A 16,811-nucleotide genomic window follows, 5' to 3' on the forward strand; every position below is an offset into this window, starting at 1 on the left:
CCCTATGAAAGCCCATCTTTAATAATAATGCACACACAACTCGAGAAGCTTGTCAATTATTCTAATCTCTAGCTAAGTATAAATATAAATATTCATAAGAGAAATTAAAAGAATGGGGTATCTTTTTTCCTAAACTCAAATCTATATAGTTTCTCATTGGGATCTTTTGGTTGGTTGCAAATTGTGCTACTCTTTTGACCCCATACTTTTCATGTAATAAGTGCAACCATATTTTGCATTAGCCCTATTGCATATACGAAGTATACATTTGATAGCCTTTAAATTAGCACTCACATGCCATTTCACATTGAAATTACCAACTTCTTCAACTACTAATACTTCTCTAGTATTTTGAGACAGAATGATATTAGGAATACTTGTGTGAATCACTATCTATGGTGTGTTCTCCTTTACCATTGTTATACTCAAGTATCTTGTGCATGATGGAAATGTTGTCATCTTTTGTATTTTATGGATCTATGCTTCATTCAACTTCAAGACTACACCAAGTCTATATTCTTGGGATCCACCCAAATATTGTTAAATGTGTTGTGTTTGAAGACACTTTTATTTTGCATTTCATAAGGTATTGTTACTTCAATATGAGTATACACTCCAAAAATACATGAAATTTGTTGTTTTTTTTATTTATTACATCTAATAGTTGTAGTTATAAGGGATCTATGTAAACTAAATGTTGTGATTCTCTTGCATATACAGTTTTGAAACCATAATCTAGAGAAAGCACGATAACCTTTGTGAGACTAATATCCACAATTATTTCCAATTTTACCATGGCCTTTAAGTCTCACACTAACTCTTTGAGACTTGGGCCTCTCGAACTCGCATTTAGTGATGATTTAAGAATACTCATAAGGGTTTTTCTTTTTTCCACAATTTCTTTGAGAAGCTTGATTCTCTCCACATTTTGATCGATATTGATACCTAAAATTTGATAGGCACATGCCTTTGTAAGATTGTGTTCTCTTTTTTTCCCACTAGTTCTAGATAACTCAATTTTGTTTTTCATATGTCTCTTTCTCTCTATTAGTCTTGTCAAAGCTTCCTTTTAAGCATACAAATTTCTCTTTCAACGACTAAAACTATTTGAGCTATTAACAAGGCTTTTTTCATTTGAAGCATTTGGATTATATGTGTATAAAATGTATAACATAACTTCATATAATACCCAAGCTTACCATCAACATGAAGGATCATTTGGACAAATATCTCCATCCTCCCATAATCAATGTGCTTCCTTGCTAATGATAGTATGTTAGTCTCATCCTTGTCTAATAGTGCTCAATGATGCAAATTTCTCCAAGATGAATACACTTGATCTATCATAAATAGTAATTTTATATTTGCATTAGCTTGCACTTTCTAAAGAGGTAATGGTAGACATTATAGTAGAGTGTAACATACTATATGGGATAATGTAATATATGAGAAAGGAAAATAACAACATAAGAGAAAGTTATAAATCAAATGACCACAAGGGAAGAAATGGAGCATGGTTTTGGTAGGAAAATTTAATCAATAGAAGATTTTAAAGTTCAAAAAGCAAGAATAATGACAAAAAAAAACCCCTTACATGTGGTAAGGAATATAAACATTTATTGTGCATGTCCTCATTTATTCTCATATCTTACATTATGTGAGTAGCTAAAATTGGAGGATGCATTTTGATGATTCTAGCTAATTATCAACTTTGTAATGGCCTTTAAGTACATTTTTTAAAATATTTGACTCTAATAACATATAAAGCCTTCCCCGCCACCATCCCCCCCCCCCCCCGCACCAACCAGGCTGTGCACCTCGTTTGGTTCTTTGATGTCTTGAAACCTCCTCAAAAGCCTAGCTCATGGTCTAATATCAAAGGCTTCAAGAAAATCTAAAAAACAACTATATATTCTCTTTTTATGTGCTTCTCTCTCCTTTATCAAGGCCATAAGTATAGCATAATCCAAGATATTCTATCCCTTCTACAAATTAGTTTACTCCTATAAGTCTATGCCAATGTTTCTTTGCCTAATGCCTTAGCTCATGCTCAACAATGGAGCATCATATCTTCACCAAAAAGTGGTTGATCATGATGGTTTCCTAGTTACTAGAGAGCATGGAATCTCTACTCTTAAACAGTGGTACCATAGTGTGACCAATCCAACTTTTTGAAACCCATCACAAATAGCCCTATGAAATATGTGCACCAAGAAATGAGCCAACATATCACATGTGTATGAAAAGTGCTCAATTACTTATCCATCATGGTCTTTTCCTCTCCTAGTTGCTAATCTGTCAACAATATCCATGGCCATCATTTGTGTAATGAGGATGCTACTCACCACTCATTGTTTGCAGTAAATTAGGTCTTCATGGTATGTCGTACAAGGTTCTAGAATCCTTGTGGGGATCCTGTAAGTGCCATGATTAGGGTGGTAAACCCTCTTTCTTGGAACATCTTGAAATTCCTCTTACCATCTTGCCCCAAGAATAGATGGTAGATCTTTGTCTCAAGTTTAGCCAACTAGTACCTTTTGTGCCTCCACACCAAACGTCAAAAGAGCATCTTTTCTTGCTTATATATGAAAATGCCAAGTGAAATATCTAACTATCATTCGGTTCATGTATCCTTGCACTCTTGATCATACAATTGTTTTGAGGGGTTGTATTATGTGGAGATACACCCTTGGGGACAAAAGCATGTCATTCTAGACATTGTAATGTGTATTCCAACACTCTTGTATGCACTTCTAGAAAGCTATTTTGGTCCATAGTCCATAGTCCCTCATAGATAGTACTACTTTATATTCTAGTTTTGTCTTGTGTGAATTGATGCCTTGTCAATGCTTGGCAAACCACTTAGAAATAAAGGTATACACAATTTACTTCCATTTCAATGGGTTTGGATATTATAAAGCTCATAATATTAACTATTAGGTTAGTACTCCTTTAACATTCTAGCAAGTGAGAGCACCCCATCGTGATTAATGTGATAGATGATGAAAAATATCAAGCCCTTGAGCACTTCCTAGTTTCAAGGATTGTGCTCCATACCTGTTATATCATCCCTATTATGTGAAGTCCTCTACATGCCCACCCCTTCTAATGGAAAGTGTCTATGCATAGGCTATCTAGTGGAATGCATGGTAATTCCCCTTATAGTGTGCATGTGTGGAGTGTGCATACGAGAAGTAGCATGATCCAACAAAGGTGTCTTGATGTCTCCCTATCTCCCAACATGCCACAACTTGCAATGCATCATATTCATGTAGGCACCCTTAGCACACACATGAATTGAATATATGTGAGCTTGGTAAAGGTGACTCAGATGCTCACTATTTTGCATTTGCTTCAAATACTTGTGTTTCCTTAGCTTACCCAAACAAGAAGGTCATTAAGAACCTATTGTGCTTTGTCAAGTGCACCATACTTTGCATACAAATCTACCAACTCAAGCACAACATAATTCCCCAACAAGCAACCTTGTCATGAATTAGTTCACCCTTCTTGGTTGCTCTTATGGAACAGGCTTTCGAGATCCAAGAAGAGGCAATTCAATCAAGAGGGACACCATTGTTTAAACACCACTACTTCCTCATACGATCCTAATTAGGCATTGCGAATTCCAAATGGGAAGCTCATCAAGAATCCATTGTGCTTGTCAACCACTCATCATACTTTCTCGAGTTAACCACACTTTGCATATTTTTCCTCCAAACTTTAAAGTATTCCCAATATATTATTTTTCAATGACCTTATATCACAATCTCATCATGAAATTCAAGATGCAGGAACATGTGCTTAAGCTAAGACGGAGACACTCATTTTGTATCCATCTGAAGTAGTTCATTGCTTCCTCAACTCATCATCCTCACTGTTGGGCATATCCTATGACAATCAATGCATTCTAAGAAACTAAATTCTGCAAGCACATTATCATTTTCCACTAGCCCCTTTCTAACAATCCCATCATGAATTTGAGGGCCCTTCATGATGGCAATTCATATAATGCCATATGCTTTCAAGATGCAAGAAAAGCTAACTATGTTAGGAGGGATGTTGGGTTTTTGCACGTGCTTGAAACACTTTAGTGCTTCCTTGCCTTGCCCCAATTGAGCACATATCTTGCTATTAGTGTGTTCTAAGATAGTACATGAATAAGAGGCTTGTGAAGCAAGCACCTATTTTTCTTTCTTCAATGTGCCACACTTTGTGTACAAGATTTGCCTAGTAGCCTATCTCAACTTGTCTTGTCATGAATTTCTCGGCCCCTCACAATTGCTCTCATGTTGCCACATGCTTTCAAGATAGACTCAAGAGGAAATCCCTTGTTTTGCATTTTCTTGAATGCTTCCTTGCCTTGCCCATGTTGGGCATGTCCTACTATGAATAAGGCAGTCCAAGAGACAACATTACAAAAGGGAAGCTCATCATGCATTGGTTATTCTTTTTTGCATGCACCACATGTTACATACACCTCCACTAAAGCATTTCCATGCAATGATAACTCATGTTGAATTATTCTTTGCTATAAACATGCTACTAGAGGGTTTCAAGATAAAATAAAAGGGTGACTGAGTCTCATCTATTGAAAATAGCTGAGAGCTTTTACAACTTGCCCACGTTGGGCATATCCTACAAATGCTACACTTGCTTCTTCCTTTTCGAGGCTTCCTTTGCTCTACAGATGTCACAACCCATCTACAATTCGGTAGACTTGGATGAAACCATTTTGATAAAATTTCACCTAGAAATCAATTGACAAGACCCCAAATTTTGAAGAGCTAAATGAAGACACATTAAAGAAAAAGTTATTATTAGAACCACTTGTTCCCCTCTTGCATTTAGCTCTTCAAAATTCAAGAGGTGGGCCAAATAAATTCACATTAAACCAATAGTTGTTAGTAATGTGATCCACCTCAAAAAGTGAAAGGTGGAAGTATGAATGGAAGCAAGAAGAAAGAGCTATAGAGGTTTAAGCAAGAAGAGAGAGATTGGTGCGTGGAAACTCCAATAGTCACAACAACATGGGACCTGCCTTGCCCTTATTCTATTGTAATGAAAAACAAGTAAATGTAGGCAGCTAGGCACATGTGGCATTTAGCCCCCAACAACCTTCCACTTAAAGGAAAATGTGCATTGGTGAGGAGTAAAAGAAAAAAGAGGAAAGTACAACACGTACTTAGAGTACAACAGGATGAGGAAAGATGCCATCTCAACTTATGCCCATCAATTCCCTAAGGAAGGCATATCATTCCATTGGGAGACTTTTACTGAGTAGATCTACATGATTCATATTCGTAGGGATCTTAACAAGCTCAATGGATTTATCCTCCACCACCTTTTTGATTAAGTGATAGTGCACCTCAATGTGCTTTGTCTTTGCATGGAAGACCTATTTACAAACCAACTAAATGGCACTCATCAAATCCGAATGTAGTGTATGAATGATAGTCATACAAAGATTTGTAATCTATGGCATAACCATAGGGCCTCCTTGTAAGCCTCAATGGTTGCAATGTACTCAGTCTTAGTAATAGACAAGGCGGTGCATTTCTACACCCTAGACATCCAAGAGATAGCACCTCTGGCAAAGGTAAAGACATACCTAAAGGTGGGCTCCCTACTGTTTGCATGGCCTCCATAATCTGTCAGTGTGATCCACAACTTTTGTATCCTAGCCACCATAGTGAATGCACATATCTATAATGCCTCCAAGGCATCTGATGATACCTTTCACGACGTCCCAATTTTGTCTACCATGTGTAGTCGTATAACATGCCACAACTCCCTTTGCAAATGCTATGTCAGGTGAGTGTCTATCACGACATACATCAAACTACCCACTATGGATGCATATAGAACTTTGGCCATCTTGGCCCTCTCATCATCCCACTGTAGATAATTGCCTAACTAACCTTCACATGAGAAAGTAAAGGATAACCAATAGGCTTACAATCTAGCATATGGAATTGTTCAAGTACTATGTGAATGTACTCCTTCTAAGATAAGTAGAGAATTTCCTTAGAGCAATGAGTGTAATGCACATACCATGTATTTGTGAAGCCTATCTTGTGTCCTTCATCTCAATGCTTTTCTTGAGTTGAGTTTATAAGGCATCTAGCTCAGTAGGAACATTCCCAGCAATAAGCATATCATCAACATAAACCACTAAGATAATAAGGCTACCATCATGGGCCTTCTTCGTGTATACACATGGATCCATATTAGTGCGGGAATACCCACGTGAATGTACGGAAACATCAAACTTATGATACCATTACCTAGGTGCTTGCGTAAGCCCATAAAGACTCTTCTTCAATTTGCACACTAGGTGTTCCATGTCTCTTTTCACAAAGCCCTTTGGTGCTGCATATAAATGTCCTCATGCAGGTCCCCATGTAAAAAATCCATCTTAACATCCATCTGATAAAGATCCAAATCTAACTGAGCAACCAAGGCCACAAGACCAAGTGTAGAATAGTCATCATGACCATAGGATAGAATATCTCATCTAAATCAGCTCCCTTTTCCTACTTAGAGCCCTTAGCAACCAATTTGGCCTTATATGCTAGCTTAGGGTGACCAAGGGTAGTCTTTAACTTGTACACCCACTTCCATGGCAATGCACTTTTTTCATCAAGCAAGAAAACTAAGTCCCATGTATGATTCTGTTGTAGCAGTAAATCAAACTCAGACTGCATAGCCCTCTCCTAGGAATGAGAATCACGTCTACGTATAGCTTCCTCATATGTAAGTGGCTCAGTAGAATCTCTCACCATGACATAGTTTATAGAGGGCTCATAGTAATCAAGAGGACATTAAGCTTTAGTAGAGCATCTCAAAACTTGTTGGGGGGACTTGTACAACCTATCATCTCTATCCAACAATATGATCCTGCACAATATGTAGATCTTAGGCCACTATATCATCAAGAACTGCACAATAGGTTGTCTCAATGGGGCTGGTTGTACTATAATAGGAGGCTCCTCATGAAAGATCATCTACATACCTCAATCACCTACTTGGGTCTCATTGCATCTTATCCTCATGGATGCGGATAACCTTCAAAGCATGCAGATCCCTAAGACGATAGCCCATCTCACCTGCATTTTCATATCCAAGAAAGATGCATTTGATAGACTTCGGATCCAACTTTTTACGCTTGTCTTCTTTGGGAATATGGTGGAGAAAGCCTCACATCCAAAGACTCACAAAGGGAGGTTTACCATACCATAGATCCTTTGCAACTCTACCACCAAGAGTAGTGCATGGGGATCTATTAATGAGATGCACAAAAATAGTAATTACCTTAGCCCAAAAGTATTGTAGTAAGCCTAACTGACTAAACATACTATGAACTATTTCATGAATAGTCTTGTCCATATTCTTTGCAATACCATTTTGGGGTGGGGTGATCAACGAATGCCGAGTACCCCTCTCATCACATAATTTCTTAGAAGCCTTAGACATATATTCACCCCCATTATCAGACCATAGGTATTTCAACCTATACCGAGACTAGTTCTCAACCATAGCGAGAAAGCACTGAAATGTAGGCAAAATATTCGATTTCTAATTTTGTTAGATAAGCCCAAACATTATGTGGAAAAACATCTATGAATACAACAAAATACTTCACAACACCCAAGGACTGATATGGCATGTGCCACAAGTATCTAATGCACAAGAGCTAAAGGTTCACCCAAACTAGACTTCTTATGCGAATTAGAGTCTGTCCATGCACAAAAACCCACACAAGCAACATAGTTCATGGGCATGCAGCACCGTGTCGCATCTTGAACACACAGTAGAAGCGAACTCGCAAGACATGTCAAGTGGACACCATCGTGTCACAGCATGACCCTGTCGTGTTGGGTTGTGTCACGGGCACTTCAAATTTCTAGGGCTTTCTAGTCAAGTTCTTTGCCTTTGCTCCCAATGCTTTAGGTAATAAATACTAGGCTATGTCAAGTTCATAGCATGGCAAGAGATCTCACTTACTCTCTCTCTTTATCTCACATACACAAACACACACACCCACGCACCCACCTTCAAGGAAACATTCACACATATACACATATGTGGCTGGCTAGATCTTTGGCTACTATTAACACATCATAAAAATGTTTTGCCTCACATAGAATGCAAACATCCACATTGCATATATCACCACACTTTCTTTTGTGAAACGTTAAACATCAAGACACAGACATATGCATGTAGATATGGCAAAGTTGTGTTGAGAAAGATATGTATATGTAGTTGTGAATCCTTCATGCAAATGCCGACACTTTTCACTATCAAAACAAAGAGGAACTAGTGCTCTGCAAGCACTAGGACCAATCTGGTCATTAGGGTGCCTATAAAGCAATGATGTTTAATCCTCCTCTATTTGTGCAAATTAGCCCTATAACATGCCAATTAACTGTAGCCATGATTATTAAAACTAGAAAGACTACAAGTTGTAATAAAATTTGCACCTTTCAAAATAAAAATCCCTTTTTGTGTCTCTCTATGCTCACATTCACCTCTCATGTAGATTTTATCTTGTGATTTTTTAACCTCTATCCACCAAGGATCTTTAATTATAAAGCAAATCATAACTCATATTGTTATGCCTAAAAGATTTATATATACAATTTGCATACTTGTATAGGTGTGTGTGTACTTGTGACTTGGGGTATTTTTTGAGTGAAATGTGTTGACTTGCTGGTTTAAATTTGTGTACATGTGCATATTGTTGTATATGACAATTACATCTAGTCTTATAGGTTATTGCATATGCATCATATGGCAAAGTGTATAAAGGAATCTTGTGGGTTTTTCCATGTGTAAGATTTTTGCATGTTGGCAAGTGTTCTTACACTCCTAAATTGAGTTGAACTCTTTCCATTTCAATTGAGCACCAAGTTTGCGTGTCTCCCTTATTTCATGTTCACTATATATTGTGAAAAATTTTGCTTCAATAAATTTTATTGGTTTTCACATGTATTTGAATTTCTAAGTAGCTATACTATCATGTGAGTAACAACTTGTATTCTTTATCCATGGCATCATAAGTTATAGTGCAACTCATATTCTCTCCCCATGCCACATCCGCGCCCCCCCACTTGGCACACAACAAAAGCTTTAAACAATGGCTTTGAACTAGTGGAGGAAGGATATGACATGCACACATGCCCTCTCATAGTAGCCAAGACCAATCAAAGGCTAGTGCCTCTCTCTCTCTCTCACTCTAATTCTCTTTTTTAATCTCTCTCTTCTTTTTCTTTTATACACACACACACACACACACACACACACACACGTGCCCGCACGCATAGAGATCTACAGCATTGGTAAAATTGTAAAATACAACTACAAAGAGAGATGTGTTGACAATTAAGTTGCTATTTTTAGACAAAGAGAGAGACAACTATATTTGAATCCACCATACAAGTACAAAATTTTCAAGCCTCCAAAAATTAAGTTTAGAAAATTTTAAATAAAAAATATTGGGATTGTCTAAAAGCTTGCGATTGAGATAGGATTTTGTTATGTTTGGATTAGGTCTAGTATATTGTAAAATAAGAGATAGTACAAATGTGTTAGAAAAGAATGCATAAGAGAAATCAAGCTTATTTTGGTAGACACAAAGAGGCTCTCAAACACACATGCACATATAAGGACCTATATACACATTGGAGAAAAGATATGATCACACCTACACATAAAACACCAATTTACACATGCAAATACATGTGACACACACACACACACACACACACACACACACACACACACACACACACACACACACACACACACACACACACACACACACACACACACACACACACACACACACACACACACACACACACACACACACACACACACACACACACACACACACACACACACACACACACACACACACACACACACACACACACACACACACACACACACACACACACACACACACACACACACACACACACACACACACACACACACACACACACACACACACACACACACACACACACACACACACATTCCATCTCCTACATGTACATGTATATTTGAATACCCTTAAATGAAGGGCTACGACATGAGTTCCTTTGTGCATTAATTAAATCCAATCATTGGCTTTTTACTTTTGAAATTCTTTGTGCATTGTTTTGTTCTCACCTCAATGTTGGAATGATCACTATATACATTCATTTTTAAGAGCACTGTAGGGGTCACTTGTTTCATAACAACTATATCTCTATCTTCTTGTCATCCTCATCATCATTGTTTCATCCTCCATAGTGAGTTTGTACGTTCCTTGGCAAAATGACAAACCAAATAATTCAAAGGTCTACCATAGTGTAAGCTAAATGCCACAACTATTGATTAGCATTATGACCTTTATTAGCATGCTTGCATTGCCTTCATATTCATAGAATATTCCCATGCTCACACCATATTCCCATGAATAATATACATATAATAGAATATGGTGCCATTATTGACAATACCATGTTCATATTATTTTAATGTCCATAAAATACATAAGGCTCTCATAGTGGATACAATCAAACAAAAGTGAAACACAATTAAGGCACTTAAGGGTATGCTCTTTAATTTAACTTTTCTTCCAAGTTAGAGCATGAAATGTGTTAATCTTAAAGTATTTTCCATAACTTCACAATGATAAATAATAATACTAAGAGAAATATAAGGTGCAATGTTTTGAGAATGCAAAGGGGCAAAAGTTCGATGTCATATGATATAGCATGGTAACTTCACTTCCCTTACTTGTTCCTCCCTCACATATTTGAGTTTTGAATGTTTGCATTCTCTTTTATCTTTTTCCCTCTCCCGCACATAGTCCCTCTCAACTCATAATTTTTTGTCCTCTCTCTATGTTTTTTCTATCTCCTATCTCTCCTTGTTTTTTTTGTCTCCCGCACATAGTCCCTCTCAACTCATAATTTTTTGTCCTCTCTCTATGTTTTTTCTATCTCCTATCTCTCCTTGTTTTTCTCTGCTCTTTCTCTCCTCCTCCTCTTCCTCTCTCTCTCTCTCTCTCTCTCTCTCTCTCTCTCTCTCTCTCTCTCTCTCTCTCTCTCTCTCTCTCCTTCCTTAGAGCATCTTCAACTATTTCTACCACACAAAAGTGCTCTTGCTGTTATGATTATTACTATTATCCTTCTATGCAAGCTCCTCCTTGCTTGCTCTAGTTGCTTGCTTTACTTAGTTCCCCTTGCACACAATATTGCCAGCTTCTTACTGCTCTCTTGTCCATTGGCCACTATTGCTAGCCTATTGTTGCTCACCCATTGGGCACTCATGCCTTTAGAATCATTCTCAACTCAAATGGGCTAGAATGCATGGAATGGGTAATTGGATTACAAATTTCTCGAGTGCTTTAGAATTGGGTTGGAGTATCTATAATCAAGTGGGGTCCCTAGAAGCCACTTTCCACAACCTCTAAATCTCTTAAGCAATTATGGTTGTAAGTTTGTGAATGCTAGGAACTTTAGACTTTCTAGTCCCTTGCAACTTTTTGAGTTGGGACCTACTACACAATGAGTTTAACCACTCATATAGGTTATGCATGAATTCACTTGCTCAATGTGTGGATCTAACATTTGCATAATGGAGGTGCAAGTTGCTAGCATAAGTTGCAATTACTATTGTTTTCTACACTTTACATGTGCACTTGTCTACTGCAAGTCACATCGCTTTGAAGGATTATGGGGTAGCTCCTTCCAAAGGACCCAAAAAAGTATCCCTCTATAATTGTCTCTAAGGGATCAAATAATAGCATTTATCATCTTCTGGAATTTATCAAGATGCAAGTGACACCAAAAATTGCAACATCATCAAAATTGTGAGATCGTATCTTAAGTGTCTCTACGAAAGGCTTGGCACTAAAATATTTTAAATATAAAGCTAGCATGTCAAGATTTTATAGATTCTTGTAATTACCATCAGTATGCACAGAAGATAAAATATTGCATCCAAGGGAGTCGGGAAGGTGTGAATGTAGCTTTGTTTATCAATGCTCAAGCTTATGCCTTCTTAAGAGAACAACCATGCCCACTTTGATATATGTGAAGATCAAACTTTCCCTCTATAATGGCAACTTTGGACATATTATATATGAGAATTCTAAAGGAGATAGTGTGCTCAAGCATGTCTTTTCTTACCAACCATTCTTGACACCTAACTATCATGTACATGTCGTCCAAAATGAAGGAAAATATTTGGTTCTACATTCCATTCTTTGCTTAGTTGGTAAACAACTCTTTATCTATTGTTGGCCTGGTTAGTGTGGAGAGAGTGTGCTTGAATTTGGAAGAGCTATAAGATTGGAAACATTCCTCCATCCATGCACTCACATTCAACACTCCACCTTTTGAGCCTCTTTAGTTTTAGTAGTTTTGGAATTTCAAATGTAGCTCAAATGGAACTATTTTTGGACGATGAACTTGCCATCTTACACTAGGCTCACCTTTGTTGCTATCCATCCTTGATAGCTAGTTGTATGCAGTAAGTTCTTCAAGCTCAAGAAAGTTCGCTTTGTCTAGTTGGTTAACCTCTCTTCATTAATCTCATCAACTTGGCTAGTGGAGAGACTATGTACAAGCTTGGAATAGGTATAAGATTGCCAACACTCATTTAGCACACCTCCACCCACATACTCATTTTTGGAACTTAGAGCTCATTCACCTTCAGACTTTCAAAAGTAGCTTGGGAAAAACTACCTTCGGACCATTAACTTGCCATCATGCACCAAGTCCTCCAAGGTCAAGAAAACCACGTCATTCTACATTCTAGCTCATTGTCTATCGAGTTTGCCACTATTCTCAACAATTGTTGACTTGGCATGTTGAGCTTGTGTTCAACACCTATATTTTGTCACTTGTTGCCATGCATAGGAACAAGAGATAGATAAGATAGACCGATGATGCTAATGTATCTAGAAAGGCCAAGTGGTCTATGAGACCTAAAAGGTACAACACTATGATTTCAATACATGAATCAATTGGACAAAACAAAGGAAAGGTCACCTAGGCTAGCAATTAGAATGGGAAGGAAGGCCATAAGGTGGAGCGAATCTACAAAGATTATCTAAGGAAAAGTTACCCAAGCTAATGCTACAATTACAAAACTAATAATAGTATGGCATACTACTATGATCAACTATTGGTATAGTTGGTAATAGGGCACATAGATATACATTTCATGACAACAATGCCATGGGAAAATTGCATACTATTGTGATCAACTATTGGTATAGTTGGTAATAGGGCATGTAGATATAAATTTCATGACAACAATGCCATGGTAAAATAAGATTTGGGGGGGGGGGGGGGGGTATTCCTTAGGTCTAGTACGCTATGGACATTCTTAAGAATAAAAAAGGAACCATTGGCAAGTGATAAATGTACATCTCCCACTCCAACAATGCAACGTGCAAATTTATTGTCTAAATTGACATATCCTTTTTCTCTTTGCATTGTAAGGAGCAAAACACTCCCTATGAGGAGTAATATGAAAGGATGCCCATGAATCAAGGATCCAATCCTACAACATATCTTCATCTATGGCAACACAGAATGTATCACCAAGAGTAGAGACATACAATACATCATGACATCACTGTTGTTGCATATGGTGTTTGCTTCCTCAATCTTTACCTTTGCTTTTTTTTTTTTTTTGGTGGCTTTTCTCCATGCTCATCACTCTTTTGCTTGCTTGTTTTTTCTTGTTATTCCATATAAAGAATATCTTTTTTATGCAACCCTTCTTATTAGAACCAAAGCATTCCACATCTTTTTGTGTGCAAGACTTTCTTTTGGAGTTTCCTCTATCATAGGATTTCCCCCTTGTATTTGACCTCCCTCTCATCGTAAGTGCACTGGAGCTCTTGGAACTTGCATTATTCTTTCTATTTAACTTTTTCATAAGCAAACTACTTTCAACATTAGAGATAGTCAATCCACTAGTAGGTGTTGAATTACTGATTGTAATTCTAAATTATCCCAAGTTTGACCAAATCCTCACAAGCAATCTTTGGAGTTAACAATTGGCTAAAGATAGTGTTAAACTCATTCCAATGGTTGGCTATAGATGCTCCCTTTTCTGTGTGAAGGTCTATGAGCTTCTTTAACTAATAAACATGTGATGTAGTACTTTGCTTTTCATAGAAATTACATAGCTGCTTCCAAACTCCATACACTCCATCCTCAATGCCATTTACATTAAACAAACCAAATTTGATACGATCAACATAATGGTAGAGTGTGTTCCTAAATAGTGAAAGCGAAGAAGTAAAACCACTTTCAATTTGAGATATCATATTTTAAAACCATGATTACTTATTAGTTCTATAAAAATTAAAAGAACATACTATAGTGTGTCATAAGAGTATAAGCCTCATTGTAAAGAACATAATATAACCTCCACAGATTGCATTTTATTGAAAAATACTTATGAAGATAATTGCTCAATGCTACAACAAAGTAAATAAGGTGACCTTCATAAATTCTCTGATAGAAAGATACATACAGAGAGTTACAATTATTGTCGAATAGAAATGACAAGTTTTAACTTAAAATTGAAATCTTCTCACAATTTCTATACAAGCTATAATAACAAATTTCACATGTGATAGGCTTAATCTAGTTCTCTTGCACCAAGACATTGTATATCTATTTCTTCTAATGTGAGAAGTTTGTACCATCCGACTTCTCAATATTAAATAATGCACTTTCTAAAGTAGACGATGAAAGCAAAACCATTGCAACATATATAAACCTAAAAATTAACCAAAATAGTATCATTTACACAACCAAGAAGACCTATGCAATTGCAACTTGAGTGCCACTACAATGCCCAACCATTTATAAATGTAATGCCAAAATAGACCCAGCCCTCTTCAATGCATATCAATCCTTTTGCAAAGTTCTCCTAAAACTTTTTGGCTATTCACTTCAAGAAAAATAGCCTCCTAATCACATGTATCTTCTTCTTGTAGTGTGAAAGTGGTTCTAGCTTGGTTAACTTTAATCCAAATGTTATAGAGGAGGGTTTCTAAATAATGCTAATACTTTGTAGCTTCCAGATCACAAAAATGTGGAGAGAAATTACGTGAACAAATTTGGCCCCTAAAAGTGCATCAAACTAGGTTGTTTTTAACAAGAATAGCCTCGTGCAACTCCTTAATGAACAATGGCACTATGCACATCATAATAATCATTGTGCATAATCAACTATGTCCATTTTTCTTCTTCTACTTGCCTTTGAAAAAGAACCAAGTAGACCTTGTGCTTGGGTAGCAAGCAAGCTTTGAGCTTTTGGATAAGCTGACCTCTTGCTTCATAAACAAGTTGCCCTTGTGCTTGAGTAGCCCCTGTGCCTGCATACATTAACACATGAATCAAATCCTTTGCGGAGCAATCCAAAAACCCAATTATTTTACCTTATTTCCAACCACTATTGGATGTCCAAAATCTTCATAATCAAGCTATGGTAACTCCCAAATTGAGCCTCAATGGTTGCCTTAATCAAAGCACCTATTTGACTTAAACTAGAAAGCTTGGTTTTAAGATTTGTACCTCTTTCCAATTTAGATAGCAAGCACTAATGTCACAAATGAAGCTTGACTTCTTGACATCTTAATAGACCTGAACTCCTCAACAACTCCTCACTCCAACCATGGGATCCTACAAATATAGCTTTGGCACCAATTAAGAGGAAGCAATGGCGGGATGCAAAGTCGATGGATTGAGAGACCAAGCGGGTGAGAGAGAGCAAAGCACAAAATAAGTTTTTGGATACTTAGTTACCCTCATTATCTTCACTTATATATGATTGTACATAGTGTGTACTAGTACAAGGGGTGCCTACTTGACCATTGGCCATTGGCGTGCATCCCAATAGTATCTTAGCATTTGAAAAAGCCATTTGGTGTCAAAGAGAGTAGATGGTCCTAATAGAAGGTAAGGGTCATACTAGTTTCTACCAAGGGGAGAGTGGGGATCAACAATGGCATGCCTTCTGAAAAGATCTTGGCCATCCATGTGTTTGAAAGTAAACTAGGATGTAGAAGTAAACTTTGGATGTTGGTGTGAGGTGACTACTAGGAAAAAAAATACAAGAATAAATAACCTAAAAACAATATACAATGTCAACCTTGTAGTGTTTGGCCCAAAGCCTTGGGCTATATGGAAGAGAGTTCATCAATTCATTAAACCTCCCATCCAAGCTTTCAAAACCCCCTTGTCCTTTTTTTTGTGCCTTAAACCTCTCTTACAAGCTTGCAATATTTTTGTATGTCTTGTTGACAAAATCTTTAAATATTTTATTATGGTAGTTAGTTTGTAGAAGCCTAAACCCCTTCTAAAAAATTTAGGAAGGAATAAAAAAACTTTAGAAAATAAGAAAGAGAAAACTTTAGAGGTTTTAAACTTGTGATCTCATGAGTATAGTGCAAAATTTTAAACCATTAGCCCATATACTATGCTATGTGTTTTTAGGGCTACTTTCAACTAATTCATTCTTGTGGTTCCATTTTTTTGGCAACAGTGCTAATTTTGTGGTGGCCCTAGATTACTTTTACATCCTTCTATACTTGTGTGATGTGACATTTCAACAATCGACCAAGACTAATCCACAAATCATGTCTCATTTTTAGGTTGGTTACACACCAAATGGCAGATGCCCAACCCTTGCCCAAAGTGTGGGTGTGCAAATTTTGAAATTGGGTACAGACATAGGCACAAAGCCTTTACACGCCAAAATGACACACTTTGCAAAAAAGT

This window comes from Lygodium microphyllum, chromosome 22, assembly GCF_053477565.2.
Source record: "Lygodium microphyllum isolate KBCC chromosome 22, Lygodium_microphyllum_v1.1.10, whole genome shotgun sequence".
In the NCBI taxonomy this organism is placed as follows: Eukaryota; Viridiplantae; Streptophyta; class Polypodiopsida; order Schizaeales; family Lygodiaceae; genus Lygodium; species Lygodium microphyllum.